General features: G+C 34.7%; 1 pseudogene; it reads left to right on the forward strand.

The window, feature by feature from the left end:
• Positions 1–15,844, forward strand: part of LOC119542953 — a 29,919-nt pseudogene extending 14,075 nt beyond the window's left edge.
• Positions 15,845–16,421: the final 577 nt, after the last annotated feature.

The following is a 16,421-nucleotide window of genomic DNA, read 5'->3' on the forward strand; positions in this document are numbered from 1 at the left end:
GTTACTGCAAAGGAGAGGCTAGGACTGCTTACAATTGTGCCTAAGAGTCTCCCCCTGAGTGCCTCTTTGTTGCTCAGATGTGGCCCTCTCTCTCTAGCTAAGCCAGCTTGGTGGGTGAAATCACTGCCCTCCCCCCTACATGGGATCTGACACTGAGGGGTGTAAATCTCCCTGGCAATGCCGGATATGACTCCCGGAGATGAATCTGGGCTCAGCATTGTGGGATTGAGAACATCTTGACCAAAAGGGGGATGCAAAATTAAACAAAATAAAGTTTCAGTGACTGAGAGATTCCAAATGGAGTTGAGAGGTCACTCTGGCAGGCATTCTTATGCACTATATAGGTAACCCTTTTTAGATTTTAATGTATTGGAATAACTAGAAGTAAATACCTGAAACTATGAAACTACAACTCAGTAGCCTTAATTCTTGAAGACGTATTTCTAACAATGTAGCTTACAAGGGGTGACAGTGTGATTGTGAAAACCTTGTGGATTGCACTCCCCTTTATCCAGTGTATGGATGGATGAGTAGACAAATGGGGACAAAAAACTAAAGGAAAAATAGGGCGGGAGTGGTGGGATGGTTTGGGTGTCCTTTTTGTACACTTATTTTTTATTCTTATTTTCATTTTTCTCTGGTACAAGGAAAATGTTAAAAAATATATTGGGGTGATGAATGAACAACTATATTATGGTAATGTGAACAATTGCTTGTACGCTTTGGATGATTGTATGGTATGTGAATATATCTCAATAAAATTGAATAAACAAAATCAATTGCTTTTCTATATACTAGTAATGTATAATCCAAAATGAAAATTAAGATAATGATTTGTTACAATAGCATAAAACTAAAATATTTAGGAAAGTATATAATAAAACAAATGCAAGACTGCTATACTGAAACTACAAAATAAAAAAAGAAAATAAAGAAGACCTAAGTAAAGGGAAAGCATCTTATATTCGTGGGTCAGAAGACATGAATCATTTAGATGGCAATACTCCCCAAATTGAGCTACAGATTTATTTAAACCCTATCAAAATGCCTACTTCTTTTTTGCAGAATTTGACAAGCATATGCTAAAATTTATATGAAAATGAAAGTGAGCCAGAATAGCCAACATAATCTTAAAAGCAAAACAAAACTAAATTTGAAGAACTCATGCTTGCAAATTTCAAAACTCACTACAAAGCTGCAATAATCAAGAATGTATGGCACTGCAGTAAGGATAGACACATTAATCAAAGAAAGAGAAACGAGATTCTAAAAATAAAAAATAATTTTATTTGTTAGAGAAGTTGTGAGTTTACCTAAATATCAGACAAACTATATGTGTAGTATAGAGTTCCCATCTCCCACCCTATGATTAACACCTTGCATTAGTATGATATATTTGTTACAATTCATGAAAGAACATTTTTATCATTATACTATAAACTATAGTCCATCATTTACAATAGCATTCACTTGTTGTAGAGTTCTATGTTTTTTTCTTTTAATTTTTATTCTAGTAACTTCTACGTGACCTAAAATTTCTCCTTTAAGAATATTCACATATATAATTCAATTCTGTTAATTATAGTCACAGTGTTGTGCTTCCATAATCGCCACCCATTTCCAAATCTGTACAATCAACCCAAATGGAAATTCTGTAAAAATTAAGCATCATCTCCTATTCCCTAACCCAAATCCAGCCCTGGTAACCTATATTAAAGATTCTAATTCTATGAATTTGCTTATTCTAATTATTTCATAAAAGTGAGATTATACAATATTTGTCCTTATGTTACTAGCTTATTTCACTCAACAAAATGTCTTCAGGGTTCATCCATGTTGTCGAATGAACCAGAATGTCATTCCTTTTTAGAGCTGAATAATATTCCATTTTATGTGTGTACCACATTTTGTTTATCCATCCATCAGTTGATGGGCATTGGGTTGCTTCCATAATTTGGCAATTGTGAATAACACCATCATGGACATTGGTGTGCAAATGTCTTTTCAAGTCCCTGCTTTCAATACTTCTGGGTATAAATCTAGTAGAGGGATGGCCGGGTCACATGGTAATTCTAATGTTAGCTTTCTAAGGAACTGCCAAAGTGTCTTCCACAGTGGCTGCATCATTCCCATCAACAATTAATGAGAGTTCCTACTTCTCCACATCCTCTCTGGCACCTGTAATCTTTTGTTGTAGTTTTTAATGTGGTCATTCTAGTGGGTGTGAAAGGGCATTTCATTGAGGTTTTGATATGCATTTCCCTAGCAGTTAATGATGTTAAGCATCTTTTCATGTGCTTTATGGCCATTTGTATATTTTCTTTGGAGAGATGTCTATTTAGGTCTCTTGCCTATTTTTACTTGCCTTGTTATTGTTGAGTTGAAGGATGTCTTTATATATTCTGGATATTAAACCCTTATTGGATATGTGGTTTCCAAATGTTTTCTCCTTTGGAGAGGGTTGTCTTTTCACTTTCATATCAAAGTCCTTTGATGCACCAAAGCTTTTAATTTTGATGAGGTTCCATTTATCTACTTTCTTCTTTTGCTGCTTATGCTTTGGGTAAAGTCTGAGAAACCATTACTTAACACAAGACCCTGAAAACTAAAATCCATTGGATTAAACACCTTTGAAGGGTGAATTTATGGGTATGTGACTTATATCTTAAAATAGTTATAAAAATGGTTAATAGCAAGTATTTCTGAAATGAACCCTGGCTAAGGTAGCAATTATTGTTAATGATTTTCATATTTATTTAGTGGTTTTATAGAAAGTTCTTTCCTAAATATGAGCTTATTTTATCATTGCAACATCTTATAAGCACGGGGAGAAACAGATATACCTATTTTACAGAAATGGAAACTGTACTAAGAAGTGACTTGTGGGAGTCTATCCATTATTACAAAGTATTCTTTAAAAGAGGCACAAATTAGAGCAAGTGCTGATTTGAGAAATTACATAAAGCCTCTGTACAAAATGATGGAGAACAGAAGACCTTATTTAATTTATTGTTTGAATATACGGACTGCCTCAATTAAGAGTTTCTTTTTCCCTCATTTCTCTTACTCCAAAGCCTAATTCCACAGTGAACTCAACAATAACCCTATGAGCTTGCAAGTATAGCGTTATGATTCATAGCATGATCAAACTAGGAATAAGCCATACATTATGAGGAAATAAGTTCAGATTTCAAGACTGGATATGACAATAAACAAGTTTTGTGTCTATAAATGCTGGGGGAAAAGATGGCTAATGTTATATATTTTTTATCCTCCAACATAATGTATTTTACCATAGTCTGTGAGTCTCTTTTCAAAATTGTCAAGTGACAAGTTAGAAGACGCTCGACTTGTTATGATAGAAAGACTAAATGCTTTATTTGCCTCAGTAGTCAGTACAGGGAAGCTGTTCAAGCAAATTCCAGACTTAGTTACATAGTCTGGAAAGCAATTTTGATTTTTTTTATGATTGATAGGTGATCCTTGTGTCCTGTATGTATAGAAATTCTGTAGTGGATAATTCTCAAGTGTTGTCCTGCAAAAGCCAACTTCATAACTGGCTCAAATTATTTGCACTGATTCTCTTGTAGCAACATAGAAGGGTCTTGAAGTTGAAGTAAAAAGAAAAATCAGCTTTTCCTTTCAGGTCTGCACATTATTTGACTTTGAAACTTTGTGTGTGTGTGTGTGTGTGTGTGTGTGTGTGTGTGTGTACATCACACATATATATATGTATATATATACACACCCACACACACACTTATGTGTGTATAGATCTATAGATTACATAGATAGATAAATAGATATATCATTTCTAATCTGATGAATAGGAAACCCTGTCTTGGGGGAAATTACTTGTCACATTTCTGCCATTAATATACTTCAATTAGGGAGATAAAGAGGTTAGCCTGAACACATTATGTTATTAATAATTATAATACCTGAAATATATTATTTTATGCTTTAGCACTTACATAAATTACCTTATTTAATGTTGATAATAATATTGTAAGATAGTATCATTAACCCCTTTTATAAATGGGGGAAATTGAGACAGATCTATTGAGTGACTTCTCCAATGTCACAGGCATTCTCAGTGGTACAGACTAAACTTAAACTCAAGTCACCCTGATTCCAAAGTCCATGTTTTGAAACATTCCACTATATCACTTTCCAATGAACTGTATATAACCCAACAAGATTCCAACAGTGAACACTGTCTGTGTATAAAATTGCTGTGGTGAAGCAACTTTGTGAGAAGATCTGGATTCGTGTCCTCACTAATATGATTTTGGATGAGTGATTCCTGTCTTCATCTCTTATTCTCTTCTGCTTGATGGGGAACTTAACACTTAAGATGCACAGTTTATTTTTGAAAGAAAATGTTATAGCACAGTGTGTGACACAGGGCAGGATTTCATCACAATTGAGTTCCCTTCTCTCTTCCCCATCATCTTCATAATTATCAGTAGGAGAGCTTTCTTCTGGCTTAATTTGAGGGAAATCTTATGGAATAATAGAATTTCATTGATTGTTTTTAAAGAGAGGGCTTTGGTTAAACAGAAAGTATGAGAGCCTTTGTAGATTAAAGAATTGTACAGTGTGCATAGTAGGCATTTATCAAATATGACTTATTTAATTCAGAAAATTGTGACATTATATAGGTCAAGCTAATATTTGTCATTATTGCACTAGGTAAGTCCAAAACCTTTAGGAACAGAACAGATCCAATGATCTGGAAATATGAGGAAATACTCTAATTTGAATATTTTATAGACCAATGAAATGTAGCATATGCCCCACTACAGATAAGAAAAATCTGTCACTTGAGTAAGCAAGGCATTTAAGCAACCAACACTATTTCATTGTTCTCCTGGTAGAGACTGGCTCTTTTGTGAACAAGTGCATTTCTTAAGTACCAACAGATAGTCTTGGATTTTGAAGACTGGATCGATTCCCATGGATATATCCTTGTTCTGAGTTCTCCTCAGAAAGAAAGGGAAATAGGGAATTACATGAACCTCCTTTTTAAGCTGCATTCCCTAGAAAATAAAGATTGTCTTTGCATAATAGTTTTCTGGTTTAAGCACAAGGTGGCACAAGTAAAAGCATTATCAGGTATGTAACAAATAATTTAAAAACATTTTCTAATACTCAGGTCGGCTGTTTGAAAGAATAAGGTATAAAGTTGCCATGTTTTCTGGCCTGTTCTCACTCTCCCCCACCCCCAATATTTGCTCCATCCTGTCTAAAATTCTATATTGGCATTAGGTATTATGACTAGTTTAAAGTTTCATCAGTCAGCTCTTGTTTAAAACAAGACATAACAATAGGATACAGTGTTTTTTTTTTTTGTTTTTTTTTTCTTGCAATCACTGAAATAAATGTTAATTTGTTTTTTTTTTGACACTGGATGTATCATTTCATATAATCCAGTGCATTTTTTAAACAATCTGCAGAAAAGACTGTAAAAGGTACCTAATGGTTTTTATTTTCTATGAAACATACCATACTAGGGTTAATAAAGCCATATTTGATGGGAACAGAAAGAAATGAGTTTTGCTGAAGAATATTGTAACAACTACCCAGCTTCCCGTATCACTGATAGTATCTGAATAAGTAAAAGATGATTGCTTTCCTTTGCTTTTAGTGCTTTGGATAATGGGGCTTTTTATGAAATAAGAACAGAGCTCCACAGCTTCTCTCAAAATGTAGTAATAAGTAAGGAGGAGATACAGATCCTCTGGGGTATGATTAGGAAAAAGTCCTAGTTGATCAAGTCATTTACTTCACTGTAATTATTTTTCTGCTGCCCAGGCCACACTTATGTTCTCAGAGTATATTTATTAATCAATCTTTCTAGATAATAATTGATAAGTTGGGCACACACTAACACAAAAATAGCACTCTCTAAGCAGGTAGTGTTTCTTTTGTTAGCAAGTCATAGGAAAGGGCCCAGGTGTGGAATAATAAAATTAGTTATGCTTATAAAGTGGTAAAATGGCCTTACCTGTAAAGTGGGTGCAATCAAAGCATAAAATTAGACAGGGTATTTGAATTTTCAAACTTTATTTTTGTTTTCAGTTTCAACTGCTTAGGTCATTCTACACAGCATTTCTAAAATTGCTATGAAATAACAGTGATTTTGTGCTTATCATTTTCTTCCACCTCCTGGTGGAAGCCCTAGCAAACCATGAAATAGTTTATGGGGGAAAACTAGAAGAAATTAGATTCCTGGGTATTCCAATCATGGAGAATTTGTATAGCCCCATTTTTTTTTCTAAAATCAGTGACTAGCAAATCTTGGTTGCTTTGAAAGAAACCTCAGGACGCAGATGGTGTCCCGAGAGAAGACCAATTTGTAAATGAATTTCCCAGACTTAAAATTTCTTCATTTCACAGGAGCATGTAAAGAGGAAAATGAAGAAATTGAAGTGTTGGGTGAGTGGTGGTTATACAAGGAAACAAAAATTGTTCTTTCTTTACAGCCAAGTCACATGCTTTTTCTCTTCCAAAAGACTATTGTCTTGATTTGCCAGGCTGCTATGACAGTTACCACACACTAATTGGCTTTGAAACAGGAATGTACTGGCTTATGGTTTTGGAGGTGAGAAGTCCAAAATCAAGACGTTGGCAAGACCATGCCTTCTCCTGGAGACTGCAGTGTTCTGGTGCTGGCTGGCTGCGATCCTTGGGTTTCCTTGGCTTGCATCTCTGCCTAAAATCACACACTCATCTCTGATCTTAAGTTTTCCACTGATTTCCAGTTTCTCCCTTGTAGCCTTCTCTGCCTTCTGCCTTCTTGTGTCTTCTCTTTTTAAGACTGCAAGTAATATGGATTAAGAACCACGCAGATTCAGTTGTCCACACCTTAACTAAAAATAACATTTTCAAAAGTTTCTATTTATACACCCACAGGGATGGAGATTATGATTAAGAACACGTCTTTCATTGGGGTACATAATTTCATCAATCACAACTCTCATATCTTTAAAGGCGAGCCCAGCTTATTAGACATCCCGCCTCTTGCCAGGATCTACCACAGTACTTAAGATCTAGTAAACTGTCAGATAATTTTGAATCAGTACATATAAAGTACATAATAAAGGATCTGTTGAACATGCAAAAGTGGGAAAATGAACTGAAAGCCTCATTTTCATACAACCCTATGTGTCTCATTTCCTCACTTTGCCCATCTCTTCAATTGTAGAATTAACTTGGTAAGTCCTAGAACATGTTCCCTAGTGACAAAAAGTGCACCACAGTTGTAGATTTCATTTTCTTTTTTTATTCAATAAAAAACTGATCAAACTGGTCTCCAGTTCATTATCTAACAATTCAAATATTAAAACCAAACCATTCTAAGAGCATTGCTTTAGCAAAACATATGTAATAAAATTCCAGAAATAGCTATGATGCATTCTACTGAAAGAATCAATAAGGACTGAACACTCAATTACTTGAGAAATGTCTACATCATTCTGTATTTAGAATATGCTTATGCATCATCCATGGAAGACATTTAAAACATCGATAAAACATTTCTTCTTTCCCAATGGTAAAGAACAAGAGATTTTAGTACTTTGTCATGTAGTTCCCTACCTTAATGAAACACACAATTAGAATCTTAAAGGCATAATGTTGAATAACCCTATGCCTGTATATTTTAAGTTTCCATTAACTAGACTCCAACATAAATTAAATTAATGGGACCAAAGGGTAATGGAAAATATCTTTAAGAATCTACAAAAAACAGTTTTTTGAGTTACATAATATTTGCCTTTTGTTATTATTTGACACACACATACTGGAACAGATTGCCATAAAAACTTACCTAAGTTAAGGAAAAGAAAGATTTACCACTTCAAATCAACTGCTTTGATCTGTTCTTGCTGCCCCGTGATGTCTGGAAATTGTTGCCTAATAGACTGAATCTGCCAAACAGGTATTTTAAATCTAAATTTAGAGTTAGAAATTGTTACCTGCTTGAAAAATGACTTTAAGGCTATTGAAATACTCTAAGCTTGAGTAAGTATATAATCCTATGCATTCAATCCTTAAAATCTAAAATTGAATGTAACATCATATTGACAGGTATTTCAGTGGAATAACTTTAAGGTTGTAATGCCACTACATATTCCCAGAGCCATTATACAAAGTGAATTAATGCAAAGCAGATAATGTTTCCACATGGGAACAAGCTTCTCATGGTTTGAGGGGGGCATGTTTACCTGAACAAAGACCCAGATTTAAAAATCAGTGAATCATCAAGAAAAAAAAAAAAAACAACAACAAAAAAACAACCGTGAACTCCAAAATAGTCAAGATTTTAACATTACAATCTTATTCTCCAAGGCTATAAAATGTGTGTGGGTATATATAAGTCCCTGCAGTTGTACTGTACTTTAGCTATTAAAAAATCAATGTGCTAAAGATAATGAATCTTTAAATAATTTTGTTTGTTTCTTAGAATGTATAAAGACTTTAAAATTATTCTCTTAAAATAAAATGTCCAGGGTGGCTTGATGTGGTTCCTTCTTTCCTTTCTAGTAATTTCCCTTGTGGCATTTCAAAATCCTGCCATTAACAGGGAGCAGCACTTTGAAAAATAGCCTGGAGTTCTTCACTTTTGCTTTTAGATGACAGTATCGTGCATCAATACACTGCTGAGTGAATGAATAAAGTCTCCAAAAGCTAAAATGGAAGGCTAAATGTAGCAATGTGGATCTACTGTAAGGGTAAAATTCAAAGCTACAAAAGTAAGAACTGTTTCTACTTGACAAGCACTGTGTGAACTTGAGGGGAGGCAGATTTCAGGAAAACATGCATAATCTGTGAGTTCTCTCATCTGTGTATTTTTACTCCTGTGGGAAAAATTTAGGCAAGTTATGCAGCATCTTAGAATAGGAAGTAACCTAGAGGTGGTTTAGTTTAACCTTCCTTAGAGGGCAGTTGTATTATCTGTTACAGTGATGCTTAAGTGTTCATTTTAGTAGCAGAATACTTCCTTCAAAAAGAATTCTACTTATAAACTTGTTATACAAAATAGAAAAAAAAGTTGAGTTACTCTGGCTGGGAAGGGTTGGAGCAACCAGAATGTCCCTCTTTCCTGTAAGCCTCCTCTGCAGAGGTGCAGAGTCTCATAGACTCTGCAGAACATGGTTTGGAAGTCACTTTTCTCGACCTCCTGGGACGTGACCTTGAGGGTTTTCCTCAATATCTACGGTGACAGTAAGGTCTGCATTTAATGGGGCACCCACCCTGATTAGAGGAAACACTTGGTCTTAAAATTTTGCTATTTATCTTGGGTCACCATATATCTCCCTTTATTTCCCACCTGTTTTGCCCTCTACTACTACATATATCAATTTTATTGGCTCTTCCCTGTAAGAGCTCTTCAAATATCTAACAACTGCAAATATATCTAATGCAAGTTTTTTTTCTCAACAACTTCCAATAAATAGTGAATCCCCCAAATAAATGTAAAAAATAGCATGTATATTTTTAAACACATGACAGGCATATGTGTTTTATACATATTAACCTACAGTAACCCAATAAGTACCTTAAATTATTATTATCAACATCTTTCAGTTTAGAGTGGGCAAGTAAGTTCTTCAAGATTATACATCTAGTAAGTTGGAAAGCTAGAATTTAAATATTTTTTTTTAAATCAACTTGATTGCAACTTGCAGACAATAACACGCACCCATTTAAGTGTTCATATCAGTGAATTTGGGCAAATATTTACACCCAAGAAACCACTGCCACAATATAGGTATAAAATATTTATTTTCTGCTCTTCCCCAGCTCCAGATAAGCATTTATCTTCCTTCTTTCATTATAAATTACTTTTTCTGTTCTAGATTCCTTATAATTAGATTCCTATTATGTGTACTCTTTGGGGTCTGGCTTCTTTCGTCCATCAAAATGCTTTTGGGATTTAAACATGTTTCAGTTGCTAGCAGTTTGTTCCTTTTTATTGCTGAGTAGTATTCCATTGCATGTTTATACCACAATTTTTTTATTCATTCATCTGCTAATGATATTTAGGTCTTTTTCCAAGTTTAGAGCTATTATTAATAAAGCTTTCCTAAATGTTCCTGTACAAGCCTTTGTGTGGAAGCTGTTTGATTTTGTTTTGTTTTTCTTGGATAAATACCCAGGAGAGAAATTGCTGGGTAAAGGGAAAATACGTTTAATTTTTAAGAAAAGTGAAACTCTTTTCCCAGAGTAATTGTACCATTTTACAGATCTAGTTGTTCTGCATTTTCATCAACATACAATATTGTCAGTTGTTTTAAAAATTTATCCATGTGGAAACTCATTGTTTCTGTTTGTTTGTTTATTAGAGCAGTTGTAGGCTTAGAGAAAAATAATGCAAAAAGGATAGAGTTCTCATATACTGCCCCTCTCTCACACACAGTTTTACCTGTTATCATTTTGCATTGGTGTAGTAACTTTGTTACAATTGATGAACCAAAATTATTATAATTACACAATTAAGTATACTCCATAGTTTCCATTAGAATTCACTATACTTTATAGTTTTATGGGTTTTTTCACATTTTTATTCTGGTAACATATATACAACCTGAAATTTCCCATTTCAACTACTTTTAAATATGCAATTCAGTGGTGTTGATTACTTTCACACTGTTGTGCTACCACTACCACCATCCTTTACCAAAACTTGCTCATCAGCCCAAGCAGAAACTCTGTTTCAATTTGCATTCCTCCAATGACTGAGATTGAACTACTTTTCATGTGGTTGTTCGCTTATCTTGTTTTGTGAACTTGGTTCAAACCTTTGATAATTTTGTATTGCCAGGTTTATCGTATTATTTAGTTGAAAGAGTTCTTTATATATTCTGGAAACAGTCCTATAGCAGGTATACATTCTGCAAGTATTTTCTTCCAGTCTGTGACTTGCATTTTCATTTTCTAAAGAGCAGAAATTTTTCCATTCTATGAAACCCAATGCATCACTTTTTTTTCTTTTATGGTTTGGTCTATGTTTTTTTTTTTTGTTTGTTTGTTTGTTTGCTTGTTCTTAATAATGGAAGTTTTACAAGTTTATCTCAAGTTTAGGGCCATAAGTCAGTTATATCTAATTTCTGTGTTTTGTGAGTTATGGGTTGAATTTCTTTTTTTTTTTTTTTTTAATGAAGATATCCATTTGTTCATTTTTTTAATGTTTTTTTTGAAAAAAAAAACCTCTCATTTTTCCATGAAATTATTTTGGCATGTATTTTTGAAAATCAATTGATTTCATGTATGTGGATATATTACTAGATTCTATTCTGTTCCAATGAATTCAACTGACTCTTATCCGAATATCACACTGTCTCAATTATTATATATTTTAGTTTTGAATTCAAGTTGTGTGAGTTTTAGATCTTTGTTCTTTTTCAAAATTCTAAGTGTTTTCCATTGTCATTTAAAAAATAGATTCATGTTGTCAAATTCTAAAAAAAAAAAAAAAAATCTGCTAGGATATCTATTGGAATTGCACTGAATCAGTAGATTTATTTAAATCTTCTAATTTCATAAAAAATAGTGTATCACTCCATTATTTATATCTCCTTTAATGACACCCAGCAAGATTTTGTATCTTTCAGTGTAGTGTTCCACCACATATTTTAAAAAAATTTATTCCTATGTGTTTCATATTTTGAAGCTATTTTAAATTGCTCTTAAAAGTTGTAATATGCTGTTCATTCATAATATATAGTGATAATTTATTCATGTGTATTAACCTTGCATTCTGAAACCTGCAAAAATTCATTTGTAAGATATAGCATTTTCAACAGATTTTCTACATGAAATGAAAACACTTTTAGTTCTTCCTTTCCAATGTGTTTCTTGTTCTTCTTCAATTGACAAATCCAGGACCTTCACTAAAATGTTAAATAGAAAAGACAAGAGTGACTATTCCTGCCTTTATGATCTTAGGGGGAAACATTAGATCCTTTATCATTAAGTAGGATGGTAGCTGTATGATTCTTTTTCAAAAGTGCCTTTGTCTCAGGCTTAGAAATCTCCTGGAGTTGCTGAAGGAGTTTTATTTTTTAATCAAGATTGGGTGTTGAGTTTTGTCAAATTTATTTTTGTGTCTTTTGTGATGATCATATATGTACTGGTTTGAATCTGTTAATGTACTCACTCATAAAAGACTATGCTCTTTTAATCCACTCTTGTGGGAGCAGACTTAATCACGGGTGGGATCTTTCCATTAGGTTGCTTCCATGGAGATGTGACTCACCTAACTGTGGCTGGGACCTTTTGATTAGTTTATTTCTATGGAGATGGGACCCTATCTATTCAAGGTGGGTCTTAGTTTTCTGGAATCCTTAAGAGAGCTGAGAGAGAGAGAGAGAGAAAGAGAGAGACAGAGAGAGAGCTCAGAGCCAACACAGACCCAGACACTTGGAGATGCAGACAAAAAAATGTTTGGAGATGCTAAGCGAAGAGATGTGATGCAGAGTTTGCCCCCAGGATAAGCAAGGGGGACCCACAGAAACTGAAAGAGACATTTTAGAGAGAAGCTAAGATATGTAATCCAGAGTTCGGCCTTGGAGAAGCAAGTGTGTTATAATAGTTTTAAGGATATTGATTCCCAATGGCTAAACATGCATTTTTGTTTAAAAAGATGGAATATGTGTGGCACAAAGCAATTCTGATCCATAGAAATTCTAAAATACACAACTGTGCAAATGCTGGAAGTTGCTTGATTAGGTCTCAAGGAATGGGAAGGATTTCCATGGCTTTCAGCCTTCTTCTGGGCTATTTATCTCTCCCTGAGTCATCTTTCCTTCTTCCTGAAGAGTAGCACTTGTTTGCATCTATTCCTTGCTTGTTTCCTGCTGGTAGAATTCTGTAGTCCAAAGTCCTTTTTTCACATTGTATTATTTGTGTCCCTTTCAGTCTAAGCTGCCAGTATTCTGTCGATTTAATTCTCACTAACATTGTGGGTCTCCAGTCAGTCTCATTGGTTAACTCCATTAGACAAATGTCACAACCACAAATCTCTTCCTGATAAGCCCTTCTTTACCTTGGGCTCCTCCCAAGACTGCTGAGGGACAATATCCTTAAGCTTCCAAGAGACTATTGTTTGGTTGAGAGGATCTGTGAGGAAGACACTTACTCTCTTTAAAGGGCCTTTTGTGTGACTGAATAGTACTCTGGGGCACCATTTTTTATCTTTCTGAGATCTTAACAAATTTTTTTCCAGCCACAGTGTCTGCTTTATCTTTATATCACATTTTCCTGGCAGTGCCATTGCTTTGATCTTTACACATTTTTTTTTAACTTGGATTGCTTGTCCTTTTCTTTTGTTATGTATAGGAACTATGCCTATATAGTCTAGATACATCTTGTATTAGTCAAAGACATAAAATCGCATTATTTTCTCCTAATCTTTGGCCTGTTTCTTTTTGCTTTGCTTTTTTTCTTTTATTCTTTTAATGTATTTCATTAGCTTTAAAAATGTAATTATGTCCAATTATCAATCTTTTTTGTACAGTTATTTTGGTTTCTATTTTGTATAAGAAAACTTTGTTTACAAAAATGGCATGAATACCTCCTGCAGACTTTATTAATCCAAAATAAGTCAGAAATGTAAAACTACAGAGCCACTAGGATATAACAATGCTTGTAAGATATAAAAAAGTTTTTCCTTAATTCCATTGTAACTTTCATTAGCTTGTTTCTTTATATATATATGTGTGTATATATATATATACACACATATATATATCTACACAGTAGTTTGTTATACTAGAAAATAACACCGTGCATTTTTGAATTATTATAGTCCATTGTGGATTAGCACTTATACTTTGTCCCAGACCCTGATAATGCTTACCCTTTAATGCTAACAATCTATCCACAAACCCTAGTGTTATTGTTGTCATGCACTGTAATGCCACATGTAATTTAGATACCATAATTCACTAGCAATGCTGTTTCCCATACGTGAAATACTCATTTATGTTTGTTGACATATTTATTTATCTGCTGTCCACTGATTCTTTTCCTTTTTACATGTTGGCAATATCTTTATGTAATTTTCACTTTCGGAAAATATTTTGTTAGATATAGAATTCTACATTATCATTTAGTTTCTTATTGATATTTTCAATATTCCATTCCATTGTTTTCCGGTTTCCATTGTGTTTAGTGAGGTGCCAGATGTTGGGATCATTGTTGATCTACTGGAGATAATGTGTTTCTTTCCTTTGGGTCTTTTAGATTTTTGTCTTTCATTTTCAGAAGTTTTACTCTGCTATTTCTAGACATGAAGAAAGAATTATGTTTTCATTTCATTTCTACTTCTATTTTTAGACATGGTTTTCTTTGTAGTAATCTTACTTGGGTTTTACTGTCTAATTTCAACTCCAAAAGCATGATTTGTAAAAAAATTTGAGAAATTAGACTTTTTTAAAATTAAAGATTTTGTCTCTGTGAAGGACACTGTTGAGAAACTGTAAAGTCAAGCCAAAGACTGGAATAAAAATAATTGCAAAACATGTGTCTGGCAAAGAACTAGCATCCAAAATGTACAAATAATTCTTAAAACTCAACAACTAGCAATCACACTCTTAGGCATGTACCCAATGTTGTTGACAACTTATAGTCACCCAAAGACCTGCACATGAATATTAAAGTAGTTTTATTCATAATTGCCAAATATTGGCAGCAACCAAGATAGCCTTCCATAGGAGAATGGATAAATAAACTGTGGCATAGTCATATAAAGGAATATTGTCCAGCAATAAAAAGAAATGAACTATTACATCAACAACAGGCACGTGTGAATATTAAATGAGAATTGCTGAGTGAAGCCACTTTGAAAAGGGTACTTACTGTACATTCTGAGAAAGCAAAACTATTGAGACAAAAAAGGATCAGCAGTTGTTATGAGTTCTGGCTGGGAGAGCAGGGAAAAATGGATAAGTGGGGCACAGAGTGAAACTATTATGTATGATGCTGTAATGGTGGACACATGACATTACATATGTGTCAAAACATAGACCTGGAGAGCTCTGAGTGCTGTGTAGAGTCAGGTCGCGGAGGGCCGAGCGCCAGAGGAGAGTCGGATTCGCAAGGGGACTGGAGCCCTCGTTGCCCGCACTGACGTATGCTTTCTATGCCCGAAAGAACCCATGCAAGCCAGGGAGCTTCGGGCTAGAAACCAGCCAGAGACCCAAATACTGGTCACCCTTGTTCAAGTTCAGACTCGTCTTCCTGGGAAGCAGAGCGTGGGAAAGACATAGGTAATTACCTGCTTCACGTTTGACAACTTCCAGCGCACTGCTAGGCAACCATTGGACATCTACTAGGCAACCACTGGAACTGACTTCCTATCTAAAACCAAGTACTTGGAGGATCGAACAATTTGGCTGCAGCATTGGAACACAGCTGGGCAGGAGTGCGTTTGCAGCCTGATTCCTAGTTACATTCATGATTCATCTGTTGTGGTGGTTGTCTGTGACATCACAAGCATCAATTCTTTCAAGGAGGTAGATAAGTGGATAGAAGATGTACGAGCAGAAAGAGGTGATGAAGTCATCATCATGTTGGTAAGTAACATGATTGATCTGAACAGCCAAAGACAATCTCTACGGAAGAAGGGGAAGAAAAATCCAGAGAATGCAATGTGATGCTTTTGGAGCCCAGTGCTAAAACCGGTTACAGTGTGAAAAATCTATTTCAGTGCGTGGTTCCTGCCATTCCTTTCAGAGGTAATTCACCTGCACCGAAGGAACAGGAGGTGGTTGAAATCCAACTGGAGTCCCACCGATTCAGCCACCAACAGCCAGTGCTCCTGTTGATAATTTAGGCCATCTCGCTGTCTAATTGGATTACTTTTTGTATTTTGGCTTGCCAATTCTTCTCTCCCGCCCTCAGTCTTTTGGTTTAAATGCTTGGCCACTTACAAGTTCTCTTCCAATTCCTGTGTTTAGGACTTAAAACAGAACCCCTGAAAGTGCCATCATTTTTTTGTTTTCTTGATTGCACCTCATAGCTATTGTGTAGCAGCTTCTTGCAGCACCAGAAATTCTACCTTACCTTCTCTGACTGCTGAAAGACATTTGTAGGGGATGCAGTTCTGCAGTAGCTAGCATTCCTCAAAGGCCAGTGCAATTCATTCTCCACTGTTTTCTTATCCAATCCCTCAATAAATGACTGGTCCTTAAAAAAAAAAAACAAAAAAAACTCACAGCATAGAAGTGCCCAACACAAGGAGTCAACCTAATGTAAACTACAGTCTTTAGTAACTGATAATATATTAATATTAGTTCAAAACTTGTAACAAATATGCCATACTAATGCAAGATGTTAATAATAGGGGAGACTAGATCTGGGGGAAGTGCATATGGGGATTCTCTGTACTTTCTATGCCATTTTTCTGTCAA

Source organism: Choloepus didactylus, chromosome 8 (genome assembly GCF_015220235.1).
Source record: "Choloepus didactylus isolate mChoDid1 chromosome 8, mChoDid1.pri, whole genome shotgun sequence".
NCBI lineage: Eukaryota > Metazoa > Chordata > Mammalia > Pilosa > Megalonychidae > Choloepus > Choloepus didactylus.